Raw genomic sequence first — 18,037 nt, forward strand, 5'->3', positions numbered from 1 at the left:
GTCATTGCCTGTTCAGAAACCTTTTACTGTTGCTAAGTTTTTCCAGATTCCACAAGTGGTCAAGACCTATAGTTGAAGATGCTGCAGATCCCATGACTGAAGTAAACTTCACATTCAGAAAGAAGCTGACTCTGTCCTTTATGGTTTTGGGCTCCTTCATCTAATTTTTCTGTATTAGGATTCTGATAACCTCTTTTCTGAAGGCCAGAAAATCTAAAATACTCCTGATCCCTTTCTTTGGGTGTCTAATTCCTAGGTTGCTTCTAGCTTCCAGTCCCCTTTCTGTCACTCAGTTTCTCCCATTTTGATCCTTTTGTCCAGCATTTCTCTTGCCAATTCCTTTGGCTCTCACCTGAAGGTAAAGGCCCTGAACACAGAGCCACTCTGGGCTTAGTGCTCAATCGTACACGCAGGCTGAGATACTTATTCTCCCATAGATCTCTGCTTTTAAGACGAGCCATTCTCAGATGCTTCTACCCCTCTTGAAGCGAATGTTTTACTTGGATCATAGACTTTAGAACTGGAATAACCTCAAAACTGTTTTACTCAAGGATTCTTTACCCTTTTTGTGTCCTGGTCCCCTTTTGACAGTCCAGTGAAGCCTCTGGACCCCAGATTCAGGTAATGATTTTAAATAATTGAAGGAAATGCAAATATTCTTTTAGCTGTTAGTGTAAATGAAGATGCTTTGAAAAAAACTGAAGGTCACAAAACTGCTGAAATCTATTCATTGACTCCCTGGGGGTCTGGGACTCCAGGTTAAGAACTCCTGGGTTAATCCAGCCCTAGAATTGTAGTAAAATAAAACCAAAGCTCTGACATCTGAGTAACTTGCCCACAGCAGGTCAGACAGAAAGCAGTGAAGGTTAAATGTAAGGCCAGCCTTTTGACTCCAAGTTCAAGTCTGGAAGTCACAAAATTGTGACAAAAATATATACATACTTTACATTTTCCCAAAGGAATAAAAGAGTTTCCCCAACAAGAAGGGGGCTTTCATGACCCTAGTGAGAGTTACTCAGCTCAAGGGATTAAGGAATATTAGAACTGGGAGAGACCCAGTTACATCATGATTAACTATCTCAAGCTGTTCAGAGATTCAGGCATTTGGATAGGGGAAAAAAATACACAATTAGTTTGACTGAGCTCTAATTCAATAACTTCAATTATTTTAAAATTTTATCCTGAAAAAGAATCTACCAAAGGGGTCAATTTCCAGAAGACATTAGGAGCCCCTCCCCAGATCCTACCAAGATCCCACTACTTTTCACTATTCAGCACCCCAGCACTTTCCTTTTTCTATCCTCAGGGACCCCTTCCACTCCTCTTTCCAATCAAAGATCATCATCACTTCTGGATAGAGAAGGATAAAACAGAATAAAATAGCATCATTGACTCCAGAAAGTTTTGCCAGAAACCACCTTAGAGATAGTTTAATGCAGTAGTGGGGAACCTGCAGCCGCCAGAGCACAACAGGTCTTCTAGGTCCTCTGCAGCAGCTTTTTCGGAGTCCAAATTTGACAGAACAAATCCTATTAATGAGGGTACTTGCTGTGTTTAGTTTGGATTCAGTCCAAGGTCTGCACTTGGGGACCTAGATGACTACATGTAGGCTCAAAGGGCCAGGTTTCCCACCTCTGCCCCAGTGCAAAGATTTCATTGAACAGAGAAGTCATTTGTACAAGGTAACACAATCAATAAGCAGGAGAATGTATTCTAATGAAGCTCAACCTCTTTTTTGAACTTGACCTCCCCAGTTCAAAGCTCTTTTGTGCTATGTTGTATGTTATATTTGGGGGTATGCTTTGATGGGATGAAATAATTTTTAGATACTTTGTATAAATAAGATAGACTCTATTCTCATTGTTTTTTATAATCATACATCACTTTGTTGATCAACATGAGTTCCGATAAAGACAAACACTTGCAGTGTCATGTTCAATCACTTGCCATACACAGTCAGCTTAGCCATCAGCATCGTTGACAGCTTCCATGTACCTTAAAATTATTCCCCTGGGCAGATAATGAGTAATCCAAGACTACTTTCTTTACTAGGATGGCAAGGAGAGAAGTAAGGGCAAATAGGCCCTTCAAAGGCTAGGTTGGAGAGACTGCAGACAAGGGATCCATATGTGACATCATAAAATGCTATGTGTCCCTTTTCATATTGTATGATTTTTTTGTATGATCTTTTTAGGATAGAGCCCTAGAAATGCTATCACTGGGTCAAAAATTATGCACATTTTTATGGCCTTTTGAGTATAGTTCTAACTCTCTCTCCAGAATATTTTGATCAGTTCTCAAATCCATCAGTAATGCATTAGTTGTTCCAATTTTCCCACTTCTCCGGCATTTATACTTTCCTGACAGTTGTGATGTGGTAACAAAGAGTTTTTTCTATTTGCTATTAATCAACAGTGATTTGGAACATTTTTTATATGACTACAGATGTCTTTAATTTCTTACTCTGAAAACTGCCTCTTCATAACCTTTGACCATTTATCAAATGGGGAATGACTTGTATTCTTATAAATTTGACTTACTTCCCTACGGTTTAGAAATGAGAGCAATAACAGAGACACTGATTGAAATGATGAGCAGCCTGACTTCCAAAAAATCTGGAAAGACTTTTATGAACTGCTGCTGAGTAAAGTAAGTGGAGCCAAGAGACTATGAAACAATATCCTTACGGCAAGAGGGAGTCACCTGAGATTTTTAGACAGTAAGTAGCCTCTTTTTAATATTCTTTTTTCCATCTTATGTTCATGTCACCTGTGTGACTACAAAATCCATGGATAGGTTTTGAGACATTCACTTCTACACCTCCCATAGCTTCAATATTTGACCACACTTTGGTTAGAGCAGAAAATTAGTGATCTTCTGCTGGCTTGTTTGCTTCTTTTAGAAGGCCACCCCTTGTCCCCTAAACCAATCGTAGCCCTGGGATTTAAAAATATGAGAAGAATAAGAGACCAAGATGGTGTGGTATTTAAAATAACTTTCAAGACAGTAAAAAAAAAGAGTGCTAAATTTGAAGTTAGAAGTCCTTGGTTCCCATTTTGGCTTCATCACTTACTACCTGTGTGACCTTAGACAAATCATTTGTTTCTGGGTCTCAGTTTTCTTATCTGTAAAATTAGGTAGGTTAGATTAGATGCCCTTTAAGGTCCCTTCTGGGCAGAGAGATGATGTGGTGGAGAGGGTGCCAGGCCTGGAGTTGGGAAGATTCATCTTCAGGAGTTCAAATCTATCCTTGGACTCTTACTAGTTTTGTGACCCTGGCCAAGACACTTGATCCTGTTTGCCTCAGTTTCCTCATCTGTAAAATGAGCCGGAGAAGCCAATGGCAAACTACTCCAGTACCTCTGCCAACAAAACCCCAAATGGAGTCAAGAAGAGTCAGACATGACTGAAAAGTATAACTGAACAGCAACAAAGGGTCCCTTCCACCCTTAAATCTAAGATCCTGATACAGCATCCTGATTTATGGGTATTTTCTTTTCTTCTCTTACAACTTGTGGACTTAGCTTCCTAAGACTAATTATGATAATGTATTCCTAAATCAAAACAATTAGAGAGAAAGGTTGAAATGGTGCCACCATTTCAGCTCTAGATATGCATGTCACTGGCAGTTTGGCTAGTCTTAGGCCTTTATCCAAGATGAATGACCTCAAAAGTCCCTTCCGGATCGAAATCCATGATTTAATATGACCTGAAGAAAGAGTAGACATTTCCCTTGGACTAGCCCTCAGGTACCTTTTTTTTTTTTTTAAACAAATTTCATTTATTTTTTCTTGTTACATCACCTAATTTCTCCCTGTATTCTTCCTCTTCTCCTCTTCCAGGCAGCTGTCCAATAAAACAAAGATTCTTAAAAGAAAAAGAAAGAAGGGGAAAAAAATAAGTAAAATTGATCAGCACATCCAAAAAAAATCCAAAAATATCTGCAATATTCCACACATTATAGGCCTGCAACGTAGGAGAAGGAGGTGTTTTCTCATATCTTATTTGGGGTACCTAAGAAAAAAGATGTGGCAAACAATTGAAAAAAAACTCCACTTTATTTGATCAAGTTATTGAGAATGAAAAAATGGGTAATGGAAAGGCGAAAAGGGATCAACACATTATAATCATGTGAATTAGAAATTTTAAGATAGGGAGGGATAGGGACTGCTCCTGTGAGTTCAGTGATTTGAACTCCCAGGCCAGTGACTCCCTCCATTCAGGGCAGCACAATTCTCTGAAATTCATGGACTTAGAAAGTTATCTCAAGCAATGGTTCGGAGATGGGAAGTGAACTCAGATCTTCCTGATTTTAAGATCAGATCTTGATTACATCCCACTGCCTCTCCACAGAAATTAAACTTACATTTAATATAAATAAAAGTTATTTCCCATTAAATTTTGTTCATTTTTATGCATTATTTTCTAATATTGTTTCTACTGCTTTACCGCAGTGAATTTCAACCACATGATCTCCAGGTAAAGCTCAACTCTGACACTTCATCATGGTACAGAGATCTTTAGAACTTGCATTCTTTTTTATATACTTTATAATCACTTTATTATAATAATTATACACTTATAATATGATAATAATTTATGTTAATATAACAAGCTTTGGAGAAGTGTTCTCAGGTTACATATTTAATCCTCATAAAATCCTCATATCCTAGGATAGAGGCAGAAGAGTCATTATTATCCACATTTTAGAAGGAAGAAAACAAGCTAAAGTAAGAGATATGTCATTTCTAGCTATAGCACTAATAATGGATAGGGCTAACATTTACACACGGGATTTGCAATTCTAAATTCTTTACTCGTTATGATACAACAATCACTCCCAACTGTAATGACAAGTTTAAAAAAGCAGATATAAATTTAGGTTTCATTTATTGAGATGCAGTACCAAGAATGAAGGAGGTAAAAGTTCCAGTGAATTTTGTCCTGACTAGACCAAATTGGTATTATTATATTTAGTTCTGGAAATTGTATTTTTGGAGGAACATTAGAAAATTAAAGCTAGCCAATATTTAGCACTGGCATTCAACAGGTTATCCCAGAAAAAAACAATTCTCAGGTAGGTTATGCTAACAATATGGGCCAATGCTAAATTGTGGATATGTTATCTAAAGGCCACTCCTTGTATATGACAGGCAATAAATAAATGCTGAGTCAACCACGCTAAGTTCTGAGAGGCTCATCATTAGATGGTTTGACCACAAGGTGATTATTTTTTTCCCTATCATAGACTGACCACCATGTAATTATTTTTTTCCCTGACACAGATTGACCACTAGGTAATTATTTTTCCCCCACCACGGATCCTGAAGACCATCTACTAAGGCATGAAGGGATTTTAGTCTTTATCAATGGAGGAAATAGCCAAGCAAATAAAACACAGGTGTAACATATTGAAATACACAGACCAAATAAGATTTCATAGACGAGGCTGGGAACAAACGCCATTTACAAAAATGTGCCACTTAAAATACCATCACCCCAGGAAGTCTCTGCTAAGCCTCCAAACAGAAGTGATTTTTGCTTCCTTTTAAGTCTCAAAACAGTTTCTATTTACCATTTTTATTCATTTGTGTTCTGATTTCTATCTATATCTATTTCTGTATGTGTCTTATTATCCCTAGCTAGATTTCAGGCTCCTTGAGGCCAATGACTGTCTAGTTTATCTTTGTATCTCTCTCCAAACCTGACACATAATAGGAGTTTAGAAAATGTTGAAATGAATTTCTCTCTCTCTCTCTCTCTCTCTCTCTCTCTCTCTCTCTCACACACACACACACACACACACACACACACACAAACATTCTCTCCCACTCCAGAAGTGTAACAGTATTTTCTCCACCACAGAAAATGCATGAATACAGAATACATATAACCGTCAACTAGCCTATTCCATTCATTTGACTCAGTTGGTTTGCATTGAACAAGTATTTCCCATTCACCTCAAACCTCTATCATCTGAGCGACACTAGGATGATTAGAAAGGTCACTCACCAACAATAGTTGTTTAAGTATTTACTATGTTCCAAGCGTTGCTCTAGGTTCTGGGTGTCCTGGTCCATATATTCTGCCTCGATAAGGCCAGGCTTTAGTCTGGCAGCTAAGAGAGATGTCATCCTCTCCTCTGAGGAGTACACTGTTAAGGAACCTTAAGTGATTTTTCCAAGTCACTTACCACACTGTGACAGAAAGGTCACAGTCATGTTGGCGATATTTTCTCTGGTAGTCTCTCCCTCCCTCCTCCTTCTTTCCATCTGAGTCTTTTCACATAGTCTCTAGGGAGCTCTTAGGTCTTTTACTACTTACTAAAAGAGATGGGCCAGGAACAGGTCCAACAGTCAAAAAAACCAAAGGGATATGATTTTAAAAAATGCCATAACAAATAAAACCTAGGCCTCTGCACTCTGAATACTTTGCTAAATCCCTGTGAAGCAGCAGTGATAAATCAAATCAACTTTTCTATTAAGGCAGCATTAATAACAACTGAAGACAGTCACAGCTCCCTGCTGGTAGCCCAGCCAACAAAAGGCTCACGTTTATGTAGGTACTTCTGTGGCAAAGCAGTTATAGCACTGGACCTGAAGTCAGGATAGACCTGAGTTCAAATTCAACCTTAGATATTTACTGTGTAACCCCAAGCAAGTCACTTAATTAGACTCAGTTTCCTCTCCTACAAAATAGGAGTGATAATAGCACTTACCTTACAAGGTTGCTGTGAAAATCAAAAAAGATTGTGTGTGTGTGTATGTGTGTGTATATGTGTGTGTGCATACACACATATATGTATGCATATACACACATACATGTATACACATTATCTTTTTGGCATATATAATATATACACACACATACATATACAGTAGTTACATATATATAATTTATATAGTCACACAATATGCAATATTTATATATTTACATATAATATGAATATATGAAACTATATAAATGCTAGTTATGATGATGATGGTGATTATTAGTTACTATTACTATTTTATGAAACAAAACCATTGAGAGCTTTTACACAGAACCCCTAAACTATGTAGGTGAGGCCATGCCTTCGAGCATTGTTGTTGGAGCTATCAAATTCAGCACAAAGGTCTCATCACCATGCTGGCTATTCAAATAAACATATTATCGGAGGTGTTTTGAAATAAGATATGTAAAGTGCTTTGCAAAACTGAAGTATATCAGTGCTAGCTTTTATTGTTATTACTACTGGTTATTATTATTGATCTAGCTATTCTCCTCCTAGTTTTGCTAGGGAATTGGTTTTCGTGTTCGTTTTTGCTGGGGGGGAAATGATTCTTAGTGAGCTAGCCTAAATGAGCTTGTTTCAGATCTTTTCTGCTAAAGAATACAATACCTGCATGGCCTGGTGGCAGGTTCAATCTTCCCTTCACAAGTATGTGTTTTCTTTTGGACCAACATGCTCCGCGCTAGTTCATAGGGCATGTATCTCATCCTTCTTGTTCCTGGGAGGACATGGATGCTGGTGGGAGCCCACTGATCTTCATAAATCTTCCTGGGAACAGGAGCAATTTGAGAGCAAGGATTTTGTTGTACTATTCTCTCTGGACTCACAGAGAGGTACAAGGGATAGAACTGACTGTGGGTTGTGGCCAAATGTCTCCTAGGAGAGAGCCAGGGTAACCTCAGTTGGGCAAGGTCTTCAATAGCACTAATGCTTCTAGTGAAACCAAAACCACAAATGCTCCTGGTGAAACCAAAGGGTCAAATATCCCCAAGCAATAACCAGTTGGAAGATCCAGGGACAGGAATGACAGGTTGAGAACACAACGTTGAAATTCAAAGGTAAAAACCCACAAGTGGAGTCAACAATGTAGGCTCCTACATGGGATGTGAGGTATGATAGGAGAGAGAAGGGTGGTCTAAGGTAGGACAGTAGCAGAAGAAATTAAGTATGCAAATAGTTTTGAGTTGATCCAAATTGGAGATTTCTCCATGTAAACCACTCAGTACAAGGATTAGACCTAAAGCTATAGATCTAAGGACCCTTGAACTTAAAGCTAATCTTCTCCAACCCACCCCTACCCACTCCCATTTTCTATTTGACTTTCAGTGAGGGATAGCCTCCTGTGTTGCTAGCTTTCCAAATTAGAAACTGAGTTTTTATGGTGCTATATATAAGTTAACAAGAGTATTTGCTGATGATTGAAACTGATTTCAATCTAGTCTAAAAGTTCTTAACAATTTTTTGGGGGGGAGAGTCATGGCCTTCTTTTGCAGTCTAATGAAGCCAATAGACCCCTCCTCAGAATAATGTTCTTAAATGCATAAAATAAAATACATAGAATTATTAGGATCACCAATTATGTTGAAATATATTGAATTAAATTGAAAATTCTTTTTAAGTTCCCAGATCCCAGGTTTGACCCAGTCATGGACTCATGCTTAAGAATGTAGTTCTCAGGCTTCACCTATAACTCAATAGTGAAAGATGCCATTGGGGAAAACAGGAACTTCAATCAGATACACATAAAAGATAAAAAAGGAGGAAAGCTGTTATCAGGTATAACCTGCAGAGCAGCAAACTAATTAAACAACTTTTCTGAATCACTTACCATCCTAAGTCATAGAACTAGAATTCGAACTCAGGTCTATTGTGCTTTCATAGTCAGTGTTGTCATATTATCAGTCTACCTCTGCCTGTTGTTTTTCAAAGCTATTATTTTTTTAATTGTTTTAATTTAATTTTTTTTCCAAACTATTCTTAGGAATTTCTTAATTTTGTTAAACTCCTTAAAATGGTCCAAATTACTCCCACATCTGTGTCAGACCTCTACCACAATTATAGATCTGCACTTGTTATTTGATAAGGTGTAGATTACATAACAGTGCCATTTCTAATGGGGGAGCCACATTTGTCTCAGTTGAGTTGAAGGAATTTCTAAATAGGAACTTTGTTCCAACTCAAAGGTGGTACAGCTAGGTGGTGAAGTATACAGAGAGCTGGGCCTGGGATCAAGAAAACCTAAGTTCAAATCCAGCCTCAGTCACTTACTAGCTGTATGACCCTGGGCAAATCACTTAATCCTGTCAAGGGGTGTTATCCAAGGAAGGTACCCAGAGGGAGAAAGGAGATAAAGCAAGAGAAGTACCAAATTAATACAACCAGGTGAGAAATAAGATGTTTTGAGATGATCTGCCTCCTTAAATGGAAGCTTTAGACTTCATGTCTCCACCCTCCAATCAGAGAGAGAGGGTGGTAATGAGGCTGACTATCAAGGTTGATGATGAGATTTTTCCAATAATGAGCTTGTCCAACAGTGTATATATCTAGAATAAACAACAAAAATTATCAATGAACTAGGTCCAAAGCTGAAAAGGAAGAAGAGAATGACTGCATAGCTTTTGGGAAATTGCAAAGTTCTTTCACCAACTACTCCCACCCCCAGCTTCTCATTAAAGTGTAGTGAAATTTGGGGGCATTTAAGACTGTTGGTACTCACCACTCTGGGTTCTTGAGATGAGGATCAGATAATAGCAATAAAGAATCATTTGATAGAGAAGCAAGAAGCCTTTTATTCTGGCCAGCCACAGTAGATACCAAGGTAGAAGGCGTCTACAATGAGCCCAGCATGTGTTCCTAAATAAAAAATTTTAGGGCAGCATTCCTCAGCCAGACATTATTCAGTATATCATTATGTGAAACAAAAGAAATATGGCTATTCAAAAAACATAGGTGGTTATACAAAAAATATAGTATTGTTGAAAAATATGTATTTATAGTTACAGGAAAAAGATAGGAGAATTATGATCTTGGTATAGTTTAGTTTCACTAATTCAAAGAAAACTGCCAGTCAGGTCAGACAGGGAGAAGACCTTTCCCAGGACCCTTTAATTCTCAACTTTTATAAAGTAAGTCTTTTTGTGTCCATAAGCGGTGAAAAGGCAACACTAAAGGTTGCTAACTGTGGCATCTGGTACTGCAAATGTCTGATTCAGAACAAGATGGAGTCAGCTTGCCTTGAAGTAGGGTTGTTTCTAAGAAGGGATAGTCTGTGTTACGTAAACACGTCAGGGAAGTTCATATAAAGGGGGAAGAGAGTTAATAAATGATATTAAAGTGAGGGCCCTGAGAAGACTCACTGGAAGCTGCCCATCTTATGATTGCTAGAGGCCATCTGGGGAGGATAATTTAGTCCACTTCCCTCACAAAAGCAAAGGTCCATCTTTGCATTACAAATATTTTACCAGAAGCACTATATGGCAGCAAAATATGGTGACAACACTGAAAAAAATATAAAGTTTAATGTTTACGAAAACTCTCTCCAGAAACTTGGAGCTCACTTTCCCATAAATACAAATCATGTCCATGTAAAGAGTGGTTAATGAGGGACACATGTAGGATATTTGTGTGGCAAAGGCAACTCATACTTTCTGGTACTGCAAAGCCTAGAAGTTCCCTCTCTGCTAATAGAGTCCTCCCAATTGATTCCCAAACAGCCCACCTATCCATTGTCAGTGATCAAAATCCTTGAAGATATTTCCTCTCTGTCTCAATATTGGACAAAAGTTTGTGGCTCTGCTCGTCAATGGTTCAGTAGTTCCCCATCAAGACCATATGGCCAATGTGGAGGGCCCATCACAAGAATCTCTTCCACAGGCTACATCTTGCATCATCTTCAACTCTTGAACTGCTGCATGACTAAAAAGGGGAGAAAAAGAGAAAAATCTCCTCCTTCCTCTGCACAGAGAAGTCTTCCTGTGCAGCCTTCTAACTTATGGTACAACTGACTGCTAGCTCTTTAGGATTTAGCTACTTAGAGATGTGGCTAAATTGTTTTCTCATCCAATTAGAGTTCCATTGTTGACTCAATCTGAGAGGAGTTCACACCTCCTAAAAGGACTGGGGCAGAGCTACATCTTTTCTAGCTAGTTTAACACTTCAGTAATTCCTTATACTGTAATTATATTCTTCACCCTTTTTGACAAAATAAACTGAATTGGAGGGAGGAAAATCATCTCCTCCTTTCCTTGTATTTACCTTACACAATATTCTAAATTTATTTATAATGACTTACTAATTATCAACATTAAAAAGAGATTTAATGATTTTTAAAATAAGGATGATAGATTTAAATTGTTAATTGATTATATGTCTGTCTTGCCAAACAGAGAAAGATAAGCACTTGTAGTATGTTTTTGTTTTAAGGTTGTTCATTGATTTCTACAATTCAGTATGTGATCCTAGGCATAAGTCGTTAAATTTGTAGACAACAAAGTTTAATCAATTCGAATTGTTGGTGTGGGAGCAACATGGGTACAAGAAAAGCAACATTTGCTATGATTTATCTTCTTTTTTGTGTGTGTGTGTGTAAGACTAACTATATTTCCCTCCATCCTATCCTGCCCCCCATTGCTTCTATTCTCTCTTTTTTTCCTGTCCCTCCCCAAGAGTGTTGACTTCAAATTGCTCCCTCCTCCCATTGCCCTCCCTTCCACCATCCCCCCCACCCTGCTTATCCCCTTCTCCCCCACTTTCCTGTATTGTAAGATAGGTTTTCATACCAAAATGAGTGTGCATTTTATTCCTTCCTTTAGTCGAATGTGATGAGAGTAAACTTCATGTTTTTCTCTTAACTCCCCTCTTTTTCCCTCCACTAAAAAGTCTTTTGCTTGCCTCTTTTATGAGAGATAATTTGCCCCATTCCATTTCTCCCTTTCTCCTCCCAATATATTTCTCTCTCAACATTTAATTTCATCTTTTTAAGATATGATCCCATCCTATTCAATTCACTCTGTGCTGTGTGTGTGTGTGTGTGTGTGTGTGTGTGTGTGTGTGTGTGTGTAATCTCATCCACCACCCAGATACTGAAAAGTTTCAAGAGTTACAAATATTGTCTTTTCATGTAGGAATGTAAACAGTTCAACTTTAGTAAGTCCCTTATGACTTCTCTTTGCTATTTACCTTTTCATGCTTCTCTTCATTCTTGTGTTTGAAGGTCAAATTTTCTTTTCATCTCTGATCTTTTCATCAAGAATGCTTTAAAGTCCTCAATTTCATTGAAGACCATTTTTTTCCCCTGAAGTATTATACTCAGTTTTGCTGGGTAGGTGTGTTGGGATTGGAAGCTCAATTCTGTGTGGACAGTCTCGGGCGGGTAAAGGTGGGAGCTTCTAAATCTTAGAGCTCTCACAAGACCCCCCCAGGAAACGGCTGGGAATCGAGGTGAACCGAGCTATCTCGAATAATTCCGCCTCTTCCCGTGAGAAACGTGATGGGAGAGAGATCTCCCCGCCCTCGAGATTGTCCTGGATCTGGGCACACCTAGTTACCTAACAGCACGGTATTCAGATGCAAACTATGCGGCTGAAGGTTAAGTAGGATTGAGGAAGCCTGAAAGCTCTCTTAGCACGTGAGGAGCCAAGAGGACAGTAGGCTCCGCTTCTCTTCTTTCCTCTCTCCCCTCCCCCTCTCTCCCCGCTTGTACTTCTACTTCCAATCCCTTAAGATCTTAGCCTCCTTAGGAAATCTCCCCCTCTTCCTCCTAAGGAAGACCCCCCTGCACTTGTAACCGAGACCCTGAAATAAAGCTCAACCCTTGTTCGACTCTGGAACGTCCTTTCTCTCATATGAGCATCCGGTTTTGGCCAACCGAAGACCTCGGAGGTGAGGTAAGAAGACTCGGGTAGCCCACACAGGCCTCTAGGCCTGGCATAGGTGATTCTTGGTTTTAGTCCTAGTTCCTTGGACTTCTGGAATATCATATTCCACTCCCTTCGATCCCGTAATGTAGAAGCTGCAAGATCTTGTGTTATCCTGATTGTATTTCCATAGTACTTGAATTGTTTCTTTCTAGCTGCTTGCAATATTTTCTCCTTGACCAGGGAACTCTGGAATTTGGCCACAATGTTCCTAGGAGTTTCTCTTTTTGGATCTCTTTCAGGTGGTGATCTGTGGATTCCTACTTATTTTGCCCTCTGGTTCTAGAATCTCAGGGCAGTTTTCCTTGATAATTTCATGAAAGATGATGTCTAGGCTCTTTTTTTGATCATGGCTTTCAGGTAGTCCCATAATTTTTAAATCTCTCCTGGATCTATTTTCCAGGTCAGTTGTTTTTCCCATGAGATATTTCACATTATCTTCCATTTTTTCATTCCTTTGGTTTTGTTTTGTGATTTCTTGGTTTCTCACAAAGTCATTAGCCTACATCTGTTCCATTCTAATTTTGAAAGAACTATTTTCTTCAGTGAGCTTTTGAAACTCCTTTTCCATTTGGCTAATTCTGCTTTTGAAAGCATTCTTCTCCTCATTGGCTTTTTGAACCTCTTTTGCCAATTGAGTTAGCCTATTTTTCAAGGTGTTATTTTCTTCAGCATTTTTTTGGGTCTCCTTTAGCAAGGTGTTGACCTGCTTTTCATGCTTTTCTTGCATCTCTCTCATTTCTCTTCCCAGTTTTTCTTCCACCTCTCTAATTTGATTTTCAAAATCCTTTTTGAGCTCTTCCATGGCCTGAGTCCATGGAATATTTCTTTTGGATGTTTGGGATACATAAGCCTTGATTTCTACGTCTTTCCCTGATGGTAAACATTGTTCTTCCTCATCAGAAAGGAAAGAAGGAGATATCTGTTCACCAACAAAGTAACCTTCTATGGTCTTATTTTTTTTTCCCCCTTTTCTGGGCATTTTCCCAGCCAGTGACTTGACTTCTGAATATTCTCTTCACACCCACCTCGCCTCCAGATCAGCCCAGCCAGCGTTTGGGGTCTGAGATTCAAATGCTGCTTCCCAGCCTCAGGGCTTTCAGCGGGGGCGGGGCTGCTATTCAGTGTGAGATTAAGTTCAGGTGCTCAGGTTGGGGCAGGGCTGCCACACAAGGGCTCAGTTCCCTCTGGGGATTTATGTGGAGACCTTCAACAATGGATCCAGAGCTCCTGCCTGCTTTGGGAGCCTTTGTCTGCTGCTGCCTCTGCTGCTGCCTCCTGAGGGGGCCTGAGTCATGGGGACACCCCACTCCCCTCTCAGGGAGCCAAAAAGACTCTCTCACCAACCTTTGGCGTCCGTGGGTGGAGGGACCTGCGTGGACGCTGGAGATTCTGTCCCTAAAGCCTGCTTGGATGTGCTCCTCTTGGTGCCTCGTGGCCAAGGCAGGGCTGGGCTCTGCTCTGGTCCGGTGCTTGACTTCAGGTCTCTCTGGAACAGAAATCTCCTCTGCCCTGTTGTTCTGTGGCTTATGCTGCTCCCGAATTTGTTGGGAGTTCTTCTTTACAGGTATTTTATGGGCAGTGGGTTCTGAGCTAGCATATGTATGTCCTTCTATTCTGCCATCTTGGCTCCTCCCCCTATGACTTATCTTCTTAAAACTAAAAAGAATTCTTACTTACATGACATATGACACTTATATGACAATAATAATGTCTCTCAATATAGACCATATATTTATATATCTTTAGCAAAAAAAATACCAAAATTGGTAGTTACATTTTTACCCTTTAACACTCACAAATTTGTTAGCTAAGTATGAGTGGTTAAATGTAATGAAATACAACTAAAGGATAAGTTGAAAATTGAAAGAACTGAAGACAGTACCATTAACAATCCTTTTAAACTTCAGCATTTTTCTGAATGTAGGATCTAAGTCTAATAACATAAGCTATTTTTTCCCTCTTCATAATTATTTCATTAGGATTTAGTCACAGAATATTTTAAATTAGAGTCACAAGAAGAGTATAATGTCTCCATAGAATACTCCATTAAATTTCTGTTTAATCACAATTTAATATAGTCTTAAAAAGATAAGTTGTAGAGAACATGGAATATTGTGCCTTAGACAAGGCAAAGTGGGAAGATTTCTAGATTTGTAGCCAAAGGAAATGACTTCCAGTGTTGCCTAATGCTTACTCTCTACCTGAAAATGCACAAGTAACTTCATCTCTTGTCCTTGATTTCATCATCTGTAAAATGAGCATGTTGGAGTAGATGACTTCTGAAGGCCTTTCCAACTCTAAGTGAATGATCCTCCAAATTTAACAGTGTTAAAAATAACTGCACTTTAGAACCTTTTTGTTGTTTTCTCAGTCCTAAACATGTTTAAATGTTTGCTCACACTAGATTTTTTTTAAATAGCTGAATAGGACATCAAAAAAAATCTCATCTATCCTATAGAGAGGTCATCTTCCAAACAGGTCAATTATTCTATGCAACAATGTAAATATCAAGAAAAACAACCCCAAAAAATTGAAAATAAAGATTGCAAAATTCGTAAGTACAAGTTTGGCTCCAAAGAAGAGATATGAGAAGATACCTCCCTAAACTTTTGAAGAGGCAGGAATCTATGGGTGTGGAATATTGAATAGATAAGAATTTTTTGATGTATTGGTCAACTTTACTGAATTTTTTTCTCTTCTCTAGATATCAAAATGATCTTTTTTAAGGTACAGTTCTGACCATCTCTCTCTCTCTCTCTCTCTCTCTCACTCTTTCTCTCTCTCTCTCTTACACATACATACACACACACACACACACATCCTATTACCTCAAGGATCAAATATAAAATAACTTGTTCAGTTTTCAAAGACCTTTACAAGTTGGCCCTTTCTACATTTCCCACCCTCTTACATTTTACTATCCTCTCTATATTCTATAATCCAGTGACACTGGTCTCCTTGTAATTTTCCCATCTCCTGACTCCAGAGGCATTGTCATTAACCGTCTTCCATGCCTGATGTCCTCTCCCTTTTCATCTATGCTTCCAGACCAGCCTGGCTTCCCTTCAGGTCTCAGGTTCTGCAAGAAGTCTTCTCCCAGGATGTGGGAGAGTTGGAACACTAATTCATTGTTGGTGGAGCTGCGAGCGCATCCAACCATTCTGGAGAGCAATTTGGAACTATGCCCAAAGGGCTACAAAAATGTGCATACCCTTTGACCCAGCAATATCGCTACTAGGACTGTATCCCCAAGAGATCATAAAAATGGGAAAGGGTCCCACATGTACAAAAATATTTATAGCAGCACTCTTTGTAGTTGCCAAAAACTGGAAGTCAAGGGGATGTCCATCAATTGGGGAATGGCTGAATAAATTATGGTATATGAATGTAATGGAGTACTATTGTGCCATAAGAAATGATGAACAAGAAGACTTCAGAGGTGCCTGGAAGGACTTATATGACCTGATGCTGAGTGAAAGGAGCAGAACCAGGAGAACTTTGTGCACAGCAACGACCACAGTGTGCGAGAGTTTTTTCTGGTAGACTTGGAATTTCATAATAACGCAAGAACTTCTTAAAAAAAAAAATCCCAATGGTGCCTCTCAAGGCAAAATGCCTTCCACACTCAGAGAAAGAAATATGGAAGTCATTCGCAAAATGTAGCAGATCATGTTTGTGTATGTGTAAGTTTTTGTGTATCATGTTTTGATTTGTTATATGATTTCTTTCATTTATTTTAGTCTGACTACATAGCATGACTATAATGAAAATACACTCAATAGGAAAGTATATGTAGAACCTATACAGAATTGTATGCAGTAGTGGGGAGGGAGGGGGGTAGTGGGGGGTAGGTGTGGGGGGGATAAAATCTCAATTGTATGGCAGTGATTGTTAAACTTTAAAAAATAAAAAAATAAAAAAAAATAAAAAAAAAAAAGAAGTCCTCTCCCTACTCTCCTTAATTTTAGTGCCTTGCCTTTGGAAATATATATATGTGTGTGTGTGTGTGTGTGTACATATGTATATATGCATATATATAGGTCTTGTTTGTATACAGTTATTTGCATGCTTCCTCCCTGCCCTTTCCCATTACACAGTGTACACCTTTAGAAAAAGAACAGTTTCTGCTTTTCTTTGTATACTAAGCACTGAACACAGTACCTGTCACAAAATGAAGGTGGTACCTCATAAATGTTTCTTGACTTTACTTTTTCCTCTTTTTCATTTAAATATTAAATATATACATATATACATATATATGTACACACACACACACACACACATATGTATTTGTTATAAGAAATGGAGGTGCCAGCTAGATGGAGAAGTGGATAGAGAGCTGGAACTGGAGTCAGGAAGACCTGAGTTCAAATCCAGCTGCAGACACTTCCTAGCGGTGTGACCCTGGGCAAGTCACTTCACCCTCTTTCCCTCAGTTTCCTCATTTGCAAAATGAGCTGGAGAAGGAAATGGCAAACAACTCCAGTACCTTTGCCAAGAAAACTCCCAAATAGGGTCATAAAGAATCAAGCACTACCAAAATAATTAAATAACACCACCACCACCACCACAAGGAGCCTTTCTTCTGCTGCGCACTTTAACAGTCCGTGCAGAATTTTTACTGTTAGCACATCTTTCCTATTATTTCCTTCCTGTTATTTCTCTTCTTATGAGGAAGAAACAGCCTTTTCTACTCTAACCATGAAGCAGAGTGACAGTCCTTTTCCAGCTGAAATGGGTAAGACTTTCCCGCTCTCCTCAGGTATTTGGCCACTAGGTGTTTACAGGTTGATTTCCCCTATCTACGTACACTGCATTTCCTTCCTAAAAGCTTCAGGTTCCCTGAATGAGTTGGTTTTCCCCCTTCTCTCTCCCAAGCCTGACCTCTTCTAGAGAGTTCTTGCTGTTCAAACAACCTTTTCTATACAGCCTTTTCAATCACGTTTATACAAAACACAAGCAGATTTTCAGAAAGGCACATGCTTTCTATCCTCTGGATAAATAAGCCTTAGATCTAGACCTTCATCCCCTAAATTACAAATAGATACATAAATAATATATATAAAATAGATGTGTATATATATAATATATAATTATAGTTTGTTCTATAATCTATAATTTATATGTAAATAAACTATTGGTGAAAACTCTTCATAATAGCACTAATCATAAACTCCACCTACCAACATTATGGGTGGTTCATAGCTAAGATCTGTGGTCAGTCCTCAAGAACTGGTTATGTTCTATAAGTTGTTTTTCTCCGTTGTTTATAACTCAGAACCCATGTTTTTCCTAGAAATATGATATGTAGAGCTGAGATTCTCAAGGAATTCCACAAAGCCTATCT

Source organism: Notamacropus eugenii, chromosome 6 (genome assembly GCF_028372415.1).
Source record: "Notamacropus eugenii isolate mMacEug1 chromosome 6, mMacEug1.pri_v2, whole genome shotgun sequence".
Classification (NCBI taxonomy): Eukaryota; Metazoa; Chordata; class Mammalia; order Diprotodontia; family Macropodidae; genus Notamacropus; species Notamacropus eugenii.